This window comes from Ruditapes philippinarum, unplaced genomic scaffold (genome assembly GCF_026571515.1).
Source record: "Ruditapes philippinarum isolate M1 unplaced genomic scaffold, ASM2657151v2 ctg1134_1_1_1_1, whole genome shotgun sequence".
In the NCBI taxonomy this organism is placed as follows: Eukaryota; Metazoa; Mollusca; class Bivalvia; order Venerida; family Veneridae; genus Ruditapes; species Ruditapes philippinarum.
In genome coordinates, this window is record NW_026855810.1 from 124981 (window position 1) to 146706 (window position 21726).

Sequence of the window (21726 nt, forward strand, 5' to 3'; positions counted from 1 at the left end):
AGAAAAAGAACAAAGGGCAATAACTCTATAAATACTGAAGATAGAGTTATAGTTCTTGTGCACTGCACTTCCTCTTATTGTGCTTGACCATTGTATGAAGTTGTTTTGAATTCCAACCAGTATGTTTTAAGTTATGCTCCGGACAAGGAAAAGTATCAAAGGGCAGTAACTCTGTATTTTGTCAAAATGGAGTTATGGCTCTTGTGCACTGCACTTCCTTTTATTGTCCTTGACAACTGTATGAAGTTGTACTGAATTCCAAACAGTAGTTTTCAAGTTATGCTCTGGACAAGGAAAAGTAACAAAGGGCAATAACTCTGTAATTAGTCAAGATGGAGTTATGGTTCTTGTGCACTGCACTTCCCCTTATTGTGCTTGACCATTGTATGAAGTTGTTTTGAATTCCAACCAGTAGTTTTCAAGTCATGCTCTGGACAAGGAAAAGTAACAAAGGGCAGTAACTCTGTAATTAGTCAAGATGGAGTTATGGTTCTTATGCACTGCACTTCCTCTCAATGTGCTTGACCATTGTATGAAGTTATAATGAATTCCAACAATAAGTCTTCAAGTTATGGTCCGGACAAAAGAAAGCAATGGAAAAGTAACAAAGGGCAATAACTCTGTAATTAGTCAAGATGGAGTTATGGTTCTTGTGCACTGCACTTCCCCTTATTGTGCTTGGCCATTGTATGAAGTTGTTTTGAATTCCAACCAGTAGTTTTAAAGTCATGCTCTGGACAAGGAAAAGAAACAAAGGGCTGTAACTCTGTAATAAGTCAAAATTGAGTTATGGTTCTTGTGCACTGCACTTCCTCTCAATGTGCTGGACCATTGTATGAAGTTATAATGAATTGCAACAATTAGTATTCAAGTTATGGTCCGGACAAAAGAAAGCCATTGAAAGTAATAAAGGGCAATAACTCTGTAATTACTTTAGATAGAGTTATGGTTCTTATGCACTGCACTTCCTCTCAATGTGCTTGACCATTGTATGTAGTTATATTGAATTCCAACCATTAGTCTTCAAGTTATGGTCCGGACAAAAAAAAGAAGGCAATGGAAAAGCAACAAAGGGCAATAACTCTGTAATTACTTTAGATAGAGTTATGGTTCTTGTGCACTGCACTTCCCCTTATTGTGTTTGACAATTGTATGAAGTTGTTTTGAATTCCAACCAGTAGTTTTCAAGTTATGCCACGGACAAGGAAAAGTAACAAAGGGCAATAACTCTGTAATTAGTCAAGATAGAGTTATGTTTCTTACGCACTGCACTTCCTCTCAATGTGCTTGACCATTGTATGTAGTTATATTGAATTCCAACCATTAGTCTTCAAGTTATGCTCCGGACAAGGAAAATGCAACGGACAAAAAAAAAAGCAATGGAAAAGCAACAAAGGGCAATAACTCTGTAATTACTTTAGATAGAGTTATGGTTCTTGTGCACTGCACTTCCCCTTATTGTGTTTGACAATTGTATGAAGTTGTTTTGAATTCCAACCAGTAGTTTTCAAGTTATGCCCCGGACAAGAAAAAGTAACAAAGGGCAATAACTCTGTAATTAGTCAAGATAGAGTTATGGTTCTTGTGCACTGCACTTCCTCTCAATGTGCTTGACCATTGTATGTAGTTATATTGAATTCCAACCATTAGTTTTCAAGTTATGCTCCGGACAAGGAAAATGCAACGGACGTCTGGACCAACCGACCGACCGACCGACCGCCCGACCGACCAACCGACCGACCGACCACCGGGTGACTCCTATATACCCCCCCAAACTTCGTTTTTGGGGGTATAAAAAACCATGATACCTCTTTCACATTATCATCTTATATAAAGACATCAATCATTTTGAATCTAGATAATAAAATGATGATAAAGAAAACAGAGGTTTCCATCAGATTTAGGTGCTCAAGAACGAAAAAAAATCTACCCCACTGATGAGTTTTAAAGATTCAGACAACAGTCATAAGGTACAGGGTGCTTCATTGTACCACAAGGTGCTCAAATAGTATCACAATATCTCTTACAATCAATTACAAATTTCCACAATATCTCAACAAAGTATTACAAAGTTTTGAATATGATGGATTGCATATTGATACCTATCAAGTCCTTCTTTCAAGACTCTCTCTAAATAAATATTATTCTGATTTATGCGAATTACTTATCAAAATTCCTCCTTGTTGTTCTAACAATATGATAGATTGTGCTATCATTTATAATAGTTAATATCATATTTATCTTGTCTTCCATTCTGATAACATATAAAGAGCATTTGTTTCTTGTATAAGTGATAATAACAAAAGCTATCAAAGTAATAGTACAAGTTACAAGATCAATTAAAAAGTATAAATTAATTAATTATTGGGCTGCCTGACAGTAATTGGTATAATATTATTAACACAGAGCCTGCTCAGGTCGCACTGAGTTCCTCAAATGACATGTACCTTAAAACAAAAGTGCGAAATACCAAAAATCATGACAAAAATTTAGAAAAAGGTAAGAAACGAAGAAACACAGAGATATTAAACTTAATGCAAGATCATGAAAGTACATAATGTATGATTATGGAGATGCAATTAGACACAGTGACGAAAAATGCCGACTTTTATTTTGTATTTTTGCCATCACATCTTCTTTATTTTTTTTCATGTTTTCATCACATGGCAGTTTTTGTGTTTTTGTCTCCATACAATAAAGTTCTCGTCTCTTTGTCTTCAGACTTTCATATTTTAGATTACTAAATAGTTCATTCATATGAGACGGCCCTAATTGAAAACCATAATATTTTCATAGTAAATTTTAAAATCATCTAAAGATAGCTTAAATTTAGTGTCCATATGAAGTGGAATAATTGCATTACAGTTTGATTCCAAATATCTGAAACTGGTAAATGACATTAAACAATAAAAGATGTTTATTACTTCTTTGAAATATAGGAATATACTAAAATGATGAAGCTATTTTTAGTAACTACATCTTAACTGTGTATTTTGTTTATTTGAGTCTTAGATCAATTTCATGATAATAAATTCACCACTTGAAATAAATTTAATCCTGACTTTTTTGTGGTTTTTAAACCATACCTACTATCAGCAGATAACAGGCAAGAGCTAGTGCCTTTAGGCTTAATGTTATTTGCATTTTATACGAATCATGCTTCAACTGTACTTAGATATACAAAACTTGTTTTATATTTACGGTAAATTTTCATGCTTGTTTTTATAACTATTGTGGCTGAGAAGATCTTAAAGTTTGTTTTGTGTGACTCTTTTTAAATGACATTTGGACACATGACAAAAGCTGCTCGCCACTAATATGCGTTCCCTCACATGACACTAGTACAGGTTAGTTCCAGATTGCGGAAACAAAAGTATAAGCTTTCTTCAAAATCTAGTTTAATGTCAGTACGTAAACAATGTTTAAACTCAAGCTATGAGACTGCCATTTTAGCTCAAAAAAGAGAGAATCTGATTAGTTATCCAGGGGTGCCTGGTTCGATCCTTGGGCTAGACTTTGATGGTTACGGTCATTTGTCTCTCACTGAGGATTCACAAGTCATGTGGGATTAGTAGTTTGTCACTTGCCGATAAATTGGTAATAACTGGGTTAAGTTATCCGTCAAAGTCAGTCAGGTGGATTGATTGCCGAGATATGACCAAAAGACTTAAAATTGGCATAAAATCAGGAAAGGGAACAAACTTAAAAGCTATAAAAATCAAACTGAGTATAAAAACCACTCACGTTTGTGTTTTATATTTACAGTGTCAGTAATACAAAATATATAAACATGTTTAAAGCAAATTAACAAACAGACACAACTTTCACATAGATCTAATTATTGTACATGTATAATATTTACAATGTAGCGATGGGTGCTTAATATACGAGTTAGTAAAAATATATTTCTATATATTCATCAAACCAAGAAAGGGAGACAATATTGCTTTTCTTCCTATCAAAATTATGTGGTATAAGTTGACTACTAAAGTAATTAATTAAAACATGCATTAATCTAATAATGTCTTTCATTATCAACACACACACACACACACACACACACACACACACACACACAAAAAACTGTAGGTTGTCCTAAATTTTGTTTTCAAAGAATAATTGCCGAAAACAGACAAAAAAAACCCCAACAAATTCTGAATATATAAGAACAATCATTAGACAAGGAGTCTAAACGAGAATTATGCACACGATCTTTATAAACCATTGGTGTAAGTGACAATAGAATCAGCTGAAACAAGGAAGATTTTCATGACAATCAGTCGTTTAAAGGGATTTCTTTGTTACATGTGACAATAAACTTGATGGATAAAGATGACACTTTAGTCTTTGATACAAGAAAATGCAAATTTGTCTTTTCATTCCTTATATCACCATGCACTATTAACTTTGGTACTGTAAGAAATTGGTATTTATGGTAAAGTAACTAATGGGTTTATAAAAGAATTTAAAAATAATTAATTCATATGTTACAATAATTAAACTACATTATAAACTTTCTTGCCTTGCTAGGAATTAGCAACTGTCCATTCTTGTTATAAGGGGATTTCAATATCAGTAAGTTGATATTAAGTAGGTTACAGTATTGATTTAGGTGACTATGATTATAGTAAGAGGATATTTTTTCGTTTGCGTGAAATATGGAATATATTTTCACGAAACATGATAAAATGCCACATATTTTCACGAGCCGGTACGGCGAGTGAAAATATGTGGCATTTTATCATGTTGAGTGAAAATATATACCATATTTCACGAAAAACGAAAAAATAACCTTTTTATTTAATTTCATTATCAAAGAAAATGGTAACGAATCCCCTTGCTTGCTACCAACTGCAATTGTACAGCGCGCAGTAATTTATGCGTAAGCACGCGCTGTTTGGCGCTACATTGTGACGTCATGTTAACAACTCTTTAAACGTCTGTACAGCATTAATTACTGAATTAAAGATATTGGTGTTCGGATTAATTTTCTTAGTTAGACCATTTTCTATCATGCTAGATAGTTTTCAAAACAAAATTCAAGAAAAAGTTGTTTTGTATTTATCAGATTTTTCAAACAAAACGGCGAAAGAAGTCCCTGAAAATAAATATGAGTTTTGACTCCGCCCACTTTCATATTTATATTTCATATTTATTTTTAAAAAATATGAAATATATTTGACTGATATAGCACCATATTTCATGGGTAAAATTAAATAATATCATGTATTTTAACTCATATTTCTAGTTGAACTCACTTAAAGGAACTCCACTGAGTTCCAAAAACATAAAACATAAATTTCAAATTTCTAAAATAGATAAGCTGGGGATAACAGAAATACGGTATGTGCAAAGGATAGTTAAGCAATATATTCAGATATTAATTAAAATCACATTTGTTTTGCTATTCTTAGCCTGCTTTAAGCAAAAGGCATTACAACGCTTTTTAATTTTTGGTCAGTTTTCACCATTTGAATAATTATTCTTGAAAAACGGAGTGAGCAAATGATCTGAAATTTTGCACATAGGTTATTGGTCTAGATCTACATGCAATGGAACACTAATCACAAAAAAAGATATTTCCAGTTCTTTGACATATCAAAACACCTCAGCGGAGTCCCTTTAATTCCAATCAAGTGCTTTCTTTATACATGACTGTCTGGTGAATTAGGGAAGTTCTTTACAAAAGTTAATCTGTCACTGCTTTAAGGTGATGAAATATAGATTAAGGCCAGTAACATTCAAAGAAAATGTCAGGGGATAATACATTTTTGTGCATTATGGTAATATATTATAATGTTTCCTTGTACTTTTATGTATACTGTATGTATGAAATCTGGACAATACTAGTCACCTACAAACTTAGAGACAGATCATTGAATTTCAAATTTGTGCAATCCATCCTTACGTCACAATTACTCTATCTCAGGCAGCATTAAAATACTATACAGACATAAAATTTGGAATCAGTCACATTCTGTGTTGGTATCAGTTAACTCTGGTTAGGTTCATTGGTATCAATGAATCACACTCTGGCTTGGTGTATTTGTATTGGTCACATTCTGACTTGGTGTTAGTTACATTCCTGCCTCGGTGCATTGGTATTGGTCATAATATGACTTGGTGCATTGGTACTGATCACACTTTGGATTGGTATCAGCCACATTCTGACTTGGTATCAGGCACCCTGGCTTGATGCATTGGTATGGGTCACACTCTAGCTTGGCATTACCGGATACTACTCATGTAACCTAAGTTCAGACGAAGATCAGCAGGAACAGCCTTGCCATCTGATCATAGTCTTCAATGTTCTCTATTCATGCAGTCAATCATACTACTTTTGAAATTTTCCTTTAAAGTGAGGAATGGGTTTGAAAAGATTAAAAGATGGACTAGTCCAGATTAAAATTCACAAGCCAGTAGTATATATACAGTTCTGTCAGATTGCATGGACAGACTGACTAGGTGTCTGGATCAGTTTGCAAGCCATTCATATTTGTGACTATTGGATCCATAAGAGTTCAATGGGCTATGTGAAAATAACACCATGTCAATTATCTACATTATATCCTCAGTAATTTATGAAAAAAATTAACTATATAATTACGTAATCAAAACAACAGACAACAATACAGTTTTTCATCAAAAATACATTTTAACGAAATAAATTTCTTACTTATAAATCAATCATCTGACTTTGTTAAACATAAAACTTTGAAGCATAATACATTTTAGTGGATAAATAAATAAACATTTTTTGTAAGTCTGTTCGACAGATAAGTTATTTTACATAATAATTTTTACAAAAGTGAACAAAGAAGCTACAATGATGTTATGTTGTTAAGCTAAATTTTAAAATTCTTCCATGCTTTTCCCAAAAGATAACTAGCAGAAATACAACAGTGAAGTGAATAATGAACCAAATTTTTTTTGATTGTGAAGAAGAAATGAGCATGAAGTATCTATTATTTTCACAAGAAAAATTTAATCAAGTTTAAAAACAGCATATCTACAAAATGTTACAAACTTAGATATTACATGTACCCCTATTAAATTAGAACTGTAATAAAATAATAAAAATAGCACCATTATTCTTTGTGCAATTCATAAATGCCAGAATTGTAATCGTCTTAACAAATTTACTTAACAAAGCATCCAATATTCTGACATAACAAAAGCTTTTTTGAATTTTTTTTTTATTTTATATTCCACAGAAGTTTAAAGTCTATTTTTAGAAATATTTAGTCACACATCGTGCTTAAACAGACTGAGAAAAAAATATCTTATCATTAGGGTATGCAGTGTTCACAGAGAATTCTAACAAATCTACCTCTTCCAACAGACCTAACACTTATGTTATAACAATTTAATGGTACGTTACAACATTCTGGAATCTAAAATAGCGACTTTCATCTAAATTACAACCACAGAGCTTCACGGGAGGCGACCAATTCTGATTGGCTAAACCAGAACGTTATAAAGCATGGTGTTCTAAAACTCTTCTCAAAGACATCTTCATTTATGAAAATGTCAGTCATGTTGTGTTAAAGATATAGGGAACGAAGTTTATTCCAATAATGTAATGCTATAATAATAACATGTTACTACAGCACTGGACTTCTTCTGCAGTTTATTGTTAACTTAACAGTATTGCTTAATGATATAGGAATATACTGACTAAAGATTATCCAATAAGAAACAGACAAAAGGAGAAATTACTGTCCAATTTATTGTACGTCTGATTTATTGACATACGTTAACCCTTCAATATTAAGACGCTTACAATCACTTTCTGAAGTCATTGTTGTATTGATAAATTTACAAACTTACTCGGTGATAAATAAGTTTTGATATTTTACATTTGTGACCACAAGTTCTTGGATATTTGGGGAAAAGTTATTCTGTTCAAGGTAAGTACTTTTTGTTTCACTGAATTCTTCTCAAGTTGGTCATTTTTAATATGAATAACATTATAAGTGGCCGACGAAAGACTTAAATTTCAATTATCTAACAGAACATACAGTCTTACACTTCTAAACTGCTACTGCTAGATAATTTTTTTTCTTTTTATTTCATATAACATCCAATACTTTTAATTTATCAAAACTAGAATAATTAATTATTTATCATAGAGTATTAATCAGCAGCAAGGTAAAAGTGCAAAGAATGTTTTTTGTGTTGTTTTTTTTTTTCACTCCATGACAGTTTACAAGTGTTTATCAGTACAAATTACAATCTTTTGTTTTTTTAGCATTGTCTTAATTATTTTCAAATTGAATATTTTCTGGAATTTATTCAAACTTTAAATCTCCTGGGATTATATGGGACTTTTTTTTATAACAAATAAGAACAAATTGGATCACACAATGTAATTTACTAGTTAACATTAAGCTTCATTTTTTTACCCAAGTCTTATAAATGTTCTGCTTTGTTTAATTTAAAATTACAATTTATTTAATCAGTGGTCCGATAAAAACCCTTGATATTTCATTAAAACCAGAGTAATTTTCTCGGATTATTTCTCATGGTTCTTCAAGTGTATCATCAGGCAACAATTTGTAAATGTAATGTTTTCTGGATTAATTCTAATACAGAGAAATGTTATAAAGCAAGTTTACAGGAGCATCTGTGTCCAGTTGAGTAAACAAATCAAACTTTAGAACAAATATATCCAAAGCTTGAAGCTTTCTACACTAAAATTGATATCTTATATGGACTAACTCTTGTCCATTTTGCAATTTCATACAAAGGGCTGCGTTTCATAGAAAGTCCTAAGTCTGAAATTGTCAAGACAATTTTGCATTTGAAAGAAAAAGTCTTTACTTATGACCCCTATTTATGACTCTAAATTTCTGAATAGCAATACAGATGGGCAATAACACATTGGCATAAAAGGGTCTGTTATAGTATTTCTTAACTTTTCTTAGGAGAATGAATTTGATTATAGCCTCTTTCACTGAAGGTAGAAACATTTATTAAAATGGTATTAAGTTAGTCCTCAAGTTGGTTTTATGTTGTATGATAGAGAATACACTTTAGCCTTTCTATGCAATGCAGCACTGGCATTAATTTTGTTGGGAAAATTTAAAAATAAATTAGATATGCTTACTGAAAAATGAACAGTGCAGACCATTATCAGATTAGACGAGGCACAAATGTGCCGGTTGATCTTGGCAGGGATCTGCACAGTGGTTGTATGGGTAGAACCAATGGTTGCAGACTAAGGGTTAAGAATTGTATGATTATTCACGATCAAGGTTAAAATAATAAATGTAATACAGAAAATACCACATAAATTACTTGTTTTATCACCAAAATATACCACATTACTATATAATGGAGTAAGAGAACTTTGCTTATTTTGACTACTAAATTTTGGACAGCCTGAGTGCCTTAATTTATACATCTCTTAATTTATACATGTATTCTTGTCAATATCTGCACTCATACGAGCAAAATTTTTCTGTATATATAAAAAAGAATACATATCAGGATTTATAACTAAAAAGAAATACAGATTTTATTAAAAAATTTCAAAAGTATGCTCGTACATTATTGTATAGATCAATTATATTTAATAAAATAAATATATTGCAACATTATTTTTTTTGTTTTCTTTAAACAATAAACTTCTATCAATAAAATAAAAGTTGATGTTTCACTGGTGACAGTAAGTACAGGTTTATACATCTATTCCAATAAACATGACATAAACATCATTAATTAACATGCGCTAACACTCAGTACTAACGAGTTTATCAATAATTATACTTAGGTTACCTTGGTCTTTTTAAAATGTTAGTTAAATATTGAAGTTATAAAAAAAGTGGGACAGTTTTTTTTTAAACATTTTTGGAAGTTTTTATATTTTAACCGTAACATTTATACTTATCAATTGTTGTTCAATCACCATTAGAAATTTCTATCTTTTAAAATATTCATCTAACATATCTTAGCTCGACACTGAAAAACTGAGCATGTCACTATAAGTATTGTAATGAACTTCAACAACTTAAGAGTCAGGTTTTGTAACTATTTAAAATGAAACTGACTGATATATTAAAGCTCCAACCAACAAATTTATTTCTTAAGAATGCATACATTTACTTGCTGTTACCAAGTAACCCTCATCTAAACTGTTGTCACAGAGGCCTCTATCACACTAGCCATTACTATTTTAGCTCTAAAAGGAAAAAAAACGCTCCAGTGTATTATAAAAAGACCATTTGAGAAGGCGAAATTATCTACTTTTCTAGCCATTTGTTATCCAAAACAAACTGCAACATACCAGTTGAATAAAGAAAAAAAACTATTTGTTATAATAAACAAATATAATTATCACAAATAGATATTTCAAGATTCTGACTTTTTTTAAAAAACAATGTATAATTATGATAAGTAGGTTAACACCAAAATCTAACTCGTAAACAACACATTTTTAATGCTCATATCAACATGAACTTGCTTTCAATGGAAGATGTCTGAAAATTGAAAAATTCTATCCTGACGCCTAATGAACTTATAAACGAGACTTCTGTGCGACAAACATATTAGCAAAATCTTATATTCTCTAAGAAAGCAATTACCGTATAAATGCATATCAATATGTCTGAAAATAGAGCAGATTTTGACAGTTTATGTCAGTGCTTCTGTCATAATTCTTTTAATATTCTGTAAATATTTTGATAGAACTGGTTACCTAATTGTAAAACTTAACACAACAGTATAAATATCAGAAATATAATGCAATGACTGCTGTTTTTTTGGGTTTTTTTTACAATTATTCACTCTTTATATACCTCATGTTGGTATCATGTATGATGCACTGAGGGAAATAAAGAATTTGAATTTGACTGTTTTTTTTGTTTAACATTGCATGTTAAAATTTGCTAATGCTGCGGTGCTTCGGGATTTGCAACCATTGAAAAATCTGGTGACATAAAACCAACCCTTTCCTTTTTTGCTATGCCAAACAGCATTTCATCGTTTAAGTCTGCCATATTAATGCTATTATTTACAGTTTTGATAATCAGACTATATGTTACACAATTTTGTTGATAACTCGCATGTTTAAAGGGGATCAACCACCACCCCCAATGATTCCACATCTTCTAGCATTGACTTAAGCAAATATTAACATGCAATGTTTAAGGAAAAAACAGATGTAGCACATTAGCATGTCACAAACCGTTTCATTCTCTTTTATTATTAAAATTAATTAAAAGAAGTTCAAAGATTTTTCAAATTTGACCATCAAAAACCATATCATTATTTTTGTATTATCAAAATAAACTAAAAGAACTTCAAAGATCCTTAAATTTAACCAGAGTGTGATTATTTAATTGCATATAAAAGAGAGAAAATTTTAATTTCAATATCAGTATAAAGAATATTAAACCATGCCAGAAATTATGTGTAAAACATAACATTTCAACTTATCTACATAGATATATATATAGCAAACAGGCATAAAAACTTTTTATGACTATACATCACTGAGTTATATCACAGATTTTAATCTTTATGATCATCTAGACAAAGATTCTGAACAAAATCAACTGTGTACACTGCTCACAGATCTTTGAAAATCCTGTAAATAATACTTAGATGTAACAATGAGTAGAAACAAAGTCTTCAGTATATTTATCATCCAATAATTTCAACTTGTTGTTTTTTCAATGCAACATGATAATTTTATTTCAAAATCTTCAAAAAAGACATCAATGCATTACATGATTATTTCATATTATTCAAAACTCCAAACAAGTCATCAATGAAACATGATTATTTCATATTATTCAAAACAATGGTTGCTTTTTATCATTTAAAATCTCCAAAGAAGACCAATGAAACATAATTATTTTGTATTATTTAAAACCATCAAACAAGTCAACATCAATGTAACAATTATTGATTACTTCATATTTATTATAATCTCCAAACAAGACATCTGCAATGTAACATGATTATTTCATATTATACAACATAACCAATTTTTCTTTACTTATTTTTTTTTTTGGTTACTCATAATTTTACCACAGACACTGCTTGTTCCAATGAATTAATGAAACAATATGTTCTAAGTAATATTTCTAAGAATCATAACCTATAATATCCCTTGTTTTCAATGTAAAATAACAATTTGATTTTTCTTAAAATCTTATAACATAACATTGCTTAATTTTCAATGTAAGATTACAATTTCCAAGAAATGTCATCAAGTCTTGTTTGATAATGCCTTCATTAGGTGCTTCCAATATTAGTTTGCTACTATATGGATTATGACAACTTGCGTTGACAGTTTTATACTTAAACTGCCCGATGCTAGGTTTTTCCATTTTTCCATTAAAACATCATTAATTAACCAACTAGAATCTTTCAAATTTCAAAGCAAAACAAGTTACTTGTAATAAAATTAATGCTAATTCAATGGGCGTATAAATGTTACAAAAATTCTTCTATTTGTACAACATTCAAATTCATCAGCACAGACATTCCTGTGTGACATCATTGCAAAACAGACTTGCACTTTGCTCAAGTGGAATATTCAAATTAAGGTAATTATATAACATGTACAGCATTATACCTTCAATAAACTCCACACTACAGAATATTGAAATTCATCATCATTAGCTATGCAAGAGTTACATAATATTGCATTAAACAGACTTATTTTGTCAATTAAGTTATGATTACTTTACACAAAACTTGAACAGCATAAAAAGAATATCATAGTACAGTAATTTAAGGAAATGCCAGTATTAGAGCAATGCTTTGTTATTCTATGAACCTTAACTTACTGAATTTTTTAACGGACATGTCCAGATGCTATTTAAGGAACAGTCCATTATTAATTTTGGAGAATTCAAGATGAAAATTTAAAGTTTGTCAGTCAACTGCACAAATAAACAGGCTGCTCTGGCTCTATACTCAGGTAGCAAGAGCTTATCACTTTTCAAGTTCCAAAAGACTCCTTAAGTCTTAGTTTAAACATTATTTTAATAACAAATATAGTAAGTAATCTTAACCTAAATGTAGCTAATGTGAACCCAATCTCCAATCAATTTATTGGGTTGGGAGGAATCATAGCCAATACCACAGTAGGGCTCAAACCCACAACCTCTGGATTGAAAGGCAGACATCTTAATCACTTACTAGGGACAGGGAAAATATTCTTATTTGTTGTATATAATTATAATTCTATTATGTTATGTTTTTTTTCTTTCTTATTTGCAGTAAACTTTTAACCAAACATAAAATGAGGTTTTCTCTTTTAATTATTTGTACAGAAAAGCAAATTTTTCAAATGCATACATCTCATTAATTGAGACGGCATGGTATTATATTTTGACATATAGTAATGAATGTATTAGTTGTAGACAGAATAACTCACGGAAAATCTTCTGTAAAAGGCTGTAAACTATATTTAACAAGACAAAAATGTATCATTAACTGAGACATCATTATTATCGTAAGTGCACGCCCTTTGACAACTTTGAAATATTCTTGAAATACAATGATGTATGGTATTCATTGTTTTTGTCTTATTTACGTTTTATATCTTATTATTTTGATCACTCAAACTACAATTGCACGGTTCCTTATAAAAATCATTGGTAGGTTCAGCAGGGACTTTTTGGAATAATTATATGCACTTTGTTTCTACCATGTTAAATAGGTATATCTCTTACCTTTCAATCTGGACAAAACCATTCATTTCTTTTTCTTTTTTTCTTTTTTTTTGGAACAAAAGGTGGGGGGGTGGGGGGAAAGACAGATAGGGTCGATTTCAAAATGTAGCACTGATCAGTTACATTGCCTTAAAACACAAAATTTGAATTTCTTACATAAATGAGTTGGAGAACTTAAAAGAGAAAGATATGCAAAAATAGTCAAGAAGTATACTAAGAAGTAAAAAGCGTTGAAATTTGGGGTCATATATAAGTCTATCAAATGGAACATTAACTCAGAAAATTATTTCTAGTCCCCCATGTCAAAAAAACCTCAGTGATGTCCCTTTAAGAAACATTTGAGCCGCGTCACGACAAAACCAGCATAGTGGGTTTGCGACCAGCATGGATCCAGACCAGCCTGCGCATCCGTGCAGTCTGATCAGGATCCATGCTGTTCGCTTACCAACTCTATTACAAGTAGAGAAACTTATAGCGAACAGCATGGATCCTGATCAGACTGCGCGGATGCGCAGGCTGGTCTGGATCCATGCTGGTCGCAAACGCACTATGTTGGTAATGTCGTGACGCGGCTCATTTCTTTCTTCTTTTACATCTCAATCATTTAGCACTTCCTAGCAATATCTTCAACTCTGGTAACAAAAATAACATAAAAAAAACCCAAACAACCCCTCTGTCTAAGAAATTATTCAGCCAAAATTCAAGAGACATAGCTTTCGTATTCTGGTGTACGGAAAAAACTCAAAACTGTATGATTATATAGTGTGTTCTTAGTTGTATTTTAAGAAACAAATCTCTCTGAGATAATAATTTATTATCATTTCTGGCATGATTTATAGGACTCTTGTCTGACAACAATATATCTTTTTTCCAAAATCTAGTTTTGTGAACTAACAGAGTCTTACAGGTCATTTGAGTGTTAGTGGCGCTGAATTTGAATGTGTATACCTATCCCACTGCACAGACCCACGTCTGCTCGACCAAGCTCATCTGTGCAGCCATACTTCAAACTGATCCCTAACTACTGTTGGTGTGAAGTTTTTTTACCATAAAAACCTCTTTAAATGAACAGGCTCAAATTCTTATGACATTTAATTTGTAGGTAAATTCTTTAAGCGAGCAACTTTTGTTAAAAAATTCTGAAAACTATCCTCTTAAAAGATCATGGTTCCTTAATTAATCTCTTATAATCTAACAAAAAAGGTACTCAAATACAAGAGACATTGCTTCATGTGAAGAAGCTTAGCAGATACGATAGTAAAGGCTGCAAAGAAAAGCCGCCATTAACAAAATAGATAATTACTTTACATAAGAAATAAATAGATAAATGAGTCAGTGTATATAATAAATATAAGATGTTTTCTTGTTGTTTAAGTGATCTTAACAAGAACTGACATTTGACAAGGTAACTAAAAGACTAAGGTCACCTAATTACAGGTAATAAATGTTATAGTGACAAGTATTTTATGATAAAATACCAGTAAATCATGCTATAATAATCTACTTAATGTCATTAGATGATAACTCTTTATTCACTCATCATTAGCACTTCAAAATAACATGTGTCATGCAATGTCGTCACTGTTAGGTTTATGTTATTTTGAATTCATAATCAATAGATATTTTCGGTTACTTGGAAATGTGGGTTTTTCTGAGCTTATCCAAACCCCCCTTTGAACATTGACAAGACGGTCAAATGTTTGTTTGTCTGTTGGTTAGGTTTAACAGAGCACCAACACAGTTTAAGTCATATGGCACTGAAAAAGAAAAATGATTTTGGCTAATCTGACAGGTGTTAGGAACTTAAAGTATTAGTAAGGGTCAAAACAATCTCACCTGCTGGAGCTAAGAGATGCATAAACTCAAGTATTTCAAATTCATTTCAAAACTGCCTCTGATCTTTCGATGATTATGAGGGGCTGCATTTCTGATGCCTAAACCTGTAAAGGAAACCCCTTTGCCAAAAGGAGCTGTAGGTCAAATGCACTGCTTTGTTTAATTCATTCAACTATGACTCTAAGTCTTTTTGTTGTTGTTTTATTTTCAAAACTTGAAGTGATTTGGCAATAACTGTGTGTTTTACTGGACATTACATGTTTTTTAAGTGCAACCCACCAGACTATGACTTCACATTCTTCTGGTAGTATAAGAAAGTTATTATTGCATGACTAGCATTACAACAGTTGGTACTGATTTATACTTGATATATATCATTTTAACTTCACAGATTTCTTATGCAAGAACTATTAAAAGGCTCCTCATTTATAATGCCTAAAAATGCCATCATTTCATTAAAAAAAAAACTTTAACTTTTTGATGTCTTATTACAGTGAGTTTCCAAATAAAAACCTCTTTTGTCATACAGATGAACTATCTTTGCTTCTTTTTGCTTTGTTGGCAATTGGTATAATTATCATAAATTTGTATTTTGCTTGGAAGTCAAAATACTACTTTGTTTAAATTTTACTACCTTAAGGACACATAATTATTACTGCAGATTCAGCGCTGCTTTCCCCTGCTGTTAAACATCTAACATGCTTTACATCCATTATTAAAACATTATTAAACACATATTTGACATTTCTAAAGAATTTAGTAAATATGGATTTCTGAGGCATAATGTGCCTTTAATACACTAATCTTGAAGTCACTTATTCCAGAACCCAAACCCGTAAAGTTGAAATACCATTAATGGGCTAAACAGTGTTCAGTTTCTGATTTAAAACCAACAACAAGGAAATATAACTTTTAAGGCTTCAGTTTTCTAACATAAATATCTACAGCTGTCTATTACACTGTCAAATTATGCAACAATATTGTTTCTAACTTTTTCAATTACAATTTTTCTTATAAAACGAAAAGATTGCATTATGGATACAAAGTCATTATTTTTAGTGTAATATATTGTCTGCAGTGACATATTTATCCTGTCTGCAGTGACATATTTATCCTGTTTTCGTGGATTTCTAAGGTCTACGAAACCATAAATTGAAATTTTCTGATGGTTTCAGCGTTTCCTGCCCTTGTATGGTATATGGAAGTGAAGTCACATCAAGTGACACTTGCAGACTTGTGAGATAATGGTCGCCAGTAAATAATCCTGTATTTCACATTGTTTCAAGACATTTTGATGAGTCCTGAAGGTCAGGCATTGTTTGTCTTGACAAACATGATGTACTGTCAATATGAAATCTCAAGATGAGCAACGAATGTAAAGGCTTTAAGGGATTTTCTCATCATGGTAATTGTTTTACGGTAAAATACCCTGCTTTTGTTATTCGAGTTTATGTCCAGCTTTGAAAATAGACCTTTGTAGTTGTTGTTGTTGTAGGGTGTTTCAGCATCAAAATTTTAAACTAAGCAACAAACAACATAGAGCCTGGTGACAGATTTCAAGTTTCAGATTTATGACCAGCTTTGAAAATAGACCCATGTCTTGTTGTTTTATGGATTTAAGCATTAAAATTTTAAAAACAGCATAGAGCCTGGTCAGATTTCACTGATGTGCATGTTAAACGTTTGGATTCAATATGGTGGCAAAGTAGGTCACACTAAATATCAGCAATGGACTTGTCCATCTTATTATCTGGACAAAACCATTTATCATTTTCAGGGAAATTTTCAAATTACCATACGTAAAGTATGACTGAATCTCGGGTCTGCATTGGTCACATGAGAAGATTCAGTCACTGTCAGCAGACTAGGCGTTAAATTTTACATTTTTCCTCCTTTTGTCAAGAAGCATTCTTTAAGTGTTTAATTATTCAGACAGAGAAATTGGAATCTAGCGGTGAGGTTAAATTTATTTCCCTATAAATTTAATTGTAAATGATTGGAGGTTATTTTTTGCATTTAATTTCATCGGTAATAGTTTTTCAATGAATGATCATTTGTTAAAATAAATCTTTTAAATGCCAAATACTGTAATTATTGTTTTTTCTGTCTGTATTGTGAGTAGTCATCTGGTAGAAACAGATTAGAAATCAACCAATCACATTTTGCTGTTTGATTTATTATGAAAATAAATAAGGTTTCCAATCCCTTTATAGCTGGTCACATTGGCAGAAATCTGACTTTCAAAACATAATTCTTGCACAATGCTGATTTATTAGTAAAATTCAATTAAGTATTGGTGTTATTTATCTGTCAATCATTAACATAAATAAAGACTTGATTAGTCTACAGTAACAGTTACATACAGTTTTGAACATCAGTATATTATATTTAAAGTAAGATAATAAGGTATTGGTATAATGACTAACATATTTCACTACATTTACCATTGCCATGGTTGCCCATATTGGCGAGTCCTCTAAAAGAGTGCTAATCATTTCAGATTTTTGGAGGATAGTGCCCCAATTCCAGAAACTTCTCCTGATGAGTTTTTAAGTACTAGCAGGATCTTTAATTTAATGTCTCAACCGAAAGACAGTTTAGCAATTTTAGTTGGTCAGCCCAGGAATCGAACCCACAATGTTACAAGATTACATGTCTACAGTGCTAACCAATTGAGTTATACAGGTTGGCTAATGACTTACCCAGAAATTGCCACCAGTTTAACCCTTTCGCTGCCAGAGGGTTATTGTTTTATTGTTCACCTATTTGCCAGAGGATTTTCTAAGAAATTAAATGTTATTAATTAATATAATTATTATTATTTGTTATATGTATTATAATAACTATATATGTTTCCAAATCTGTTAGTATAATAATATTATTGTCGATGGTATAATTTTCTTTATATTTATTATTATTTTTATTATTATTATTATTAATTTATTATTATTACTATTATTATTATAGAAACAGCTTAAGCCGTCCATATGGCAAATACGCCAAAAATAACAGGGACGGCTTAAGCCGTCCCTATGGCAGTGAAAGGGTTAAAGTTATAAAGCCAGACAAGTACAATAATGAGGAGACTTTAATGAATAATGTTGGCTGCTTCGAATTTTAGCAATCTGATATTAATTAATCAATAATGCACAATTTATAGCACACCTGGACTGCATTTTGTTTACCTTACTCCAGGAACCCTATAGCCACCAGTATAGAGCCACCGGGCCTGAGCCTGCACATACATTGACCATCAGCAAATTTTCATCTTTATATTCCTCAAATTTAATCATGGACAATTCCTAAAATGAAATTCTGGACAAATTAATGCAAGCAATACACCTTGTTAATATACCAGTATTTATCAAAACATGAATTAACAAACATGCAAATTGGGTGGGCAAAAAGATCATAACAAAGATTTCAGGCAATGAGCCCAAGTTCTTCTTTATATGACATCAAATTGCTTCAACTTACAGGAAAACTTTGTTGTCATGGGTCATTTAAGTTTGACAACTGTTGTGATACTGAAAGAATTGAGAAAGAAATCTCTAGGAAAAGTGTTTATTTTCAGGAAAAAAAAGTTGGTTACGCCTAATGTTATCATACATAAACACCAGTCTTACAGAACAAAAAGGTCTGTTTATTCACAGAACCATTACACATGGTTGTAATCTACTGAGACTTAAAAATAGAATTAAATGTTTAACCACCTGTTTCTATATTTTGCGAATACATTTCTCAGGTCTGGTTATTTTTTTATGTTTATAAAATGATTAAGTTCCCCACTTCATTTGATGAATAATTTACTGTGATTGCACCTGACCTGTAGGTACCTTCTATTTATGTAATAATGAGGCACATGTAGATATCTTTACCCTTACATCACTAAATATCTTATATGGAGTCGACTTGGACAAAACCATTCATGATTTTTAGAGTAGTTTTATAATATGTAACTGTCTAAATAGGAAATAGTGCAGACCACGATCAGTCGGCATGTTATTGGTCTGCACTATGATGAGATAGCACAGACATGATGGCTGTTTTTGGTCTGCACTGATTCATATGCTGCCAGCAGACAAAGCTTAAACAAGTACAATGTATTACCATATTAATCATAACTGGTTCACAGTGTGAGGAACTGTCACAGCATTTTGTGACCTTCATTTTGAAAATGAAATAATATAGAGCACCCCCTTCCTACCAGTTACAAAGGTGAACAATGTCTAACTTTATACCTGAAAATGTAAAAATACACTTTATATTGAAGAAGTGCTTACTATTAAATAACAAATATTAACACTTTAAAATGTGATCAAAATATCATTTTAATACATAAAAAATTAAGGTAAATCTTTTTTTCCCTATTAAAAAAGTGCTCCTAGACAAAAATTCCAGATGTAACAATAACTATATTTAAAACTATATTTAACACAGTGCAGTGCAATGGGTTTAATTATAAGTATTAATCTATTTTTAAGGATAATTTGCATATTAAATTTGCAAAAACTAGAAATGTCTACAGTTTATACAAGTACATAATTATAATTGGTAGTTGACTCATTAAATCAAAGGCAGTGAACTTTGGAAACTTTACAAACCAATAAAAAAACCTCAACATTCCACATAGAAATGATAGAAACAGAAAAATACACTATCACTGAAATTCCCATTGAATCACAAAGTTGAGGTTTAATGCTGAAACTCTTAATCATGAGGTAAAAAACAAAATATTCCTCAACACATTTAACATGTCAGAAGTTGATAATTATGCATCTTCAACAATCATCTGCTTATTATGTATACATATTAATCTATCTGACAAATTTCATATAATTCTAGGAATGTTTGATTCCTATTTAAATCATATTGAATTTAGAATACAAGAAATTAATGTATTTATTAAGACGTTACATTATTTTAAATAATCATTTATTTCATATTTGACAATTTATTATCTTCACAAATTTAGATAGCCTTTGAATTGTTTAATATTTCATAAATCACTTTTTCATTATTTAATAATTCACCAGTGTTTTACCTTATCATATATCAGTGTTTTATCTTATTATATCCTGCAGTAACAGTGTTTTATCTTATCATATACTGCAGTACCAGTGTTTTACCTTATCATATACCAGTGTTTTATCTTATTATATCCTGTGTAGTACCAGTGTTTTATCTTATACCAGTATTTTATCTAATCATATACCAGTGTTTTATCTTATCATATACCAGTGTTTTAACTTTCCATATACTACAGTACCAGTTTTTAGCTCGACTATTCGCAGAATAATCGAGCTAATGCAGTCACCCATTTGTCGGCATCGGCGTCCCTTTGGTTAAGTTTTTGCCTGTAAGCTGGTATCTCCATAACTACTGAAGGGAATGGATTGAAACTTCACACAATTGTTCTCTGTGATTATCTTAGATGATTGGCACAAGTCCCATAACTCTGATTTGCTTTTTTATATAATTATGCCCCTTTTTTGACTTAGAAATTCTTGGTTAAGTTTTTGCGTGTAAGCTGGTATCTCCATAACTACTGATAGGAATGGATTGAAACTTCACACATTTGTACTCTGTGATTATCTAAGATGATTGGCAAAAGTCCCATAACTCTGATTTGCTTTTTTACATAATTATGCCCCTTTTTCGACTTAGAAATTCTTGGTTAAGTTTTTGTGTGTAAGCTGGTATCTCCATAACTACTGAAGGGAATGGATTGAAACTTCACGCACTTGTTCTCTGTGATTATCTAAGATGATTGGCACAAGTCCCATAACTCTGATTTGCTTTTTTACATAATTATGCCCCTTTTTCGACTTAAGAAATTCTTGGTTAAGTTTTTGCATGTAAGCTTGCATCTCCATAACTACTGACGGATTTGTACCTTTTCGGACAATTTTATGTAGGTAAGCATTATTATACTCAATGAAACACCCTTGTGACAACTTTTCGAATAGTCGAGCGTTACTGTCCTCCGACAGTTCTTGTTTATCTTATCATTTACCAGTTTTTTATCTTATCATATACCAGCGCTATATCTTATCATATACCAGTGCTCAGTATCTTATCATATACCAGTTTTTTTTATCTTATGTTATACCAGTGCTATATCTTATCATATACCAGTTTTTTATCTTATCATATACCAGTGCTATATCTTATCACATACCAGTTTTTTATCTTATCA

The 21726-nt window shown here is 31.3% G+C and overlaps 2 protein-coding genes across 2 annotated transcripts in view; one reads left to right on the forward strand and one right to left on the reverse strand.

The window, feature by feature from the left end:
- Window positions 1–21726, reverse strand: part of LOC132744451 (stabilin-2-like) — a 299749-nt gene that overhangs the window by 90345 nt on the left and 187678 nt on the right. The window lies entirely within an intron of this gene.
- Window positions 7359–21726, forward strand: part of LOC132744442 (probable G-protein coupled receptor 139) — a 49995-nt gene continuing 35627 nt past the window's right edge. The window contains exon 1 of the mRNA XM_060733154.1: window positions 7359–7910. The gene's annotated coding sequence lies outside the window, so the exon portion shown is untranslated. The remainder of the gene's footprint in view (window positions 7911–21726) is intronic.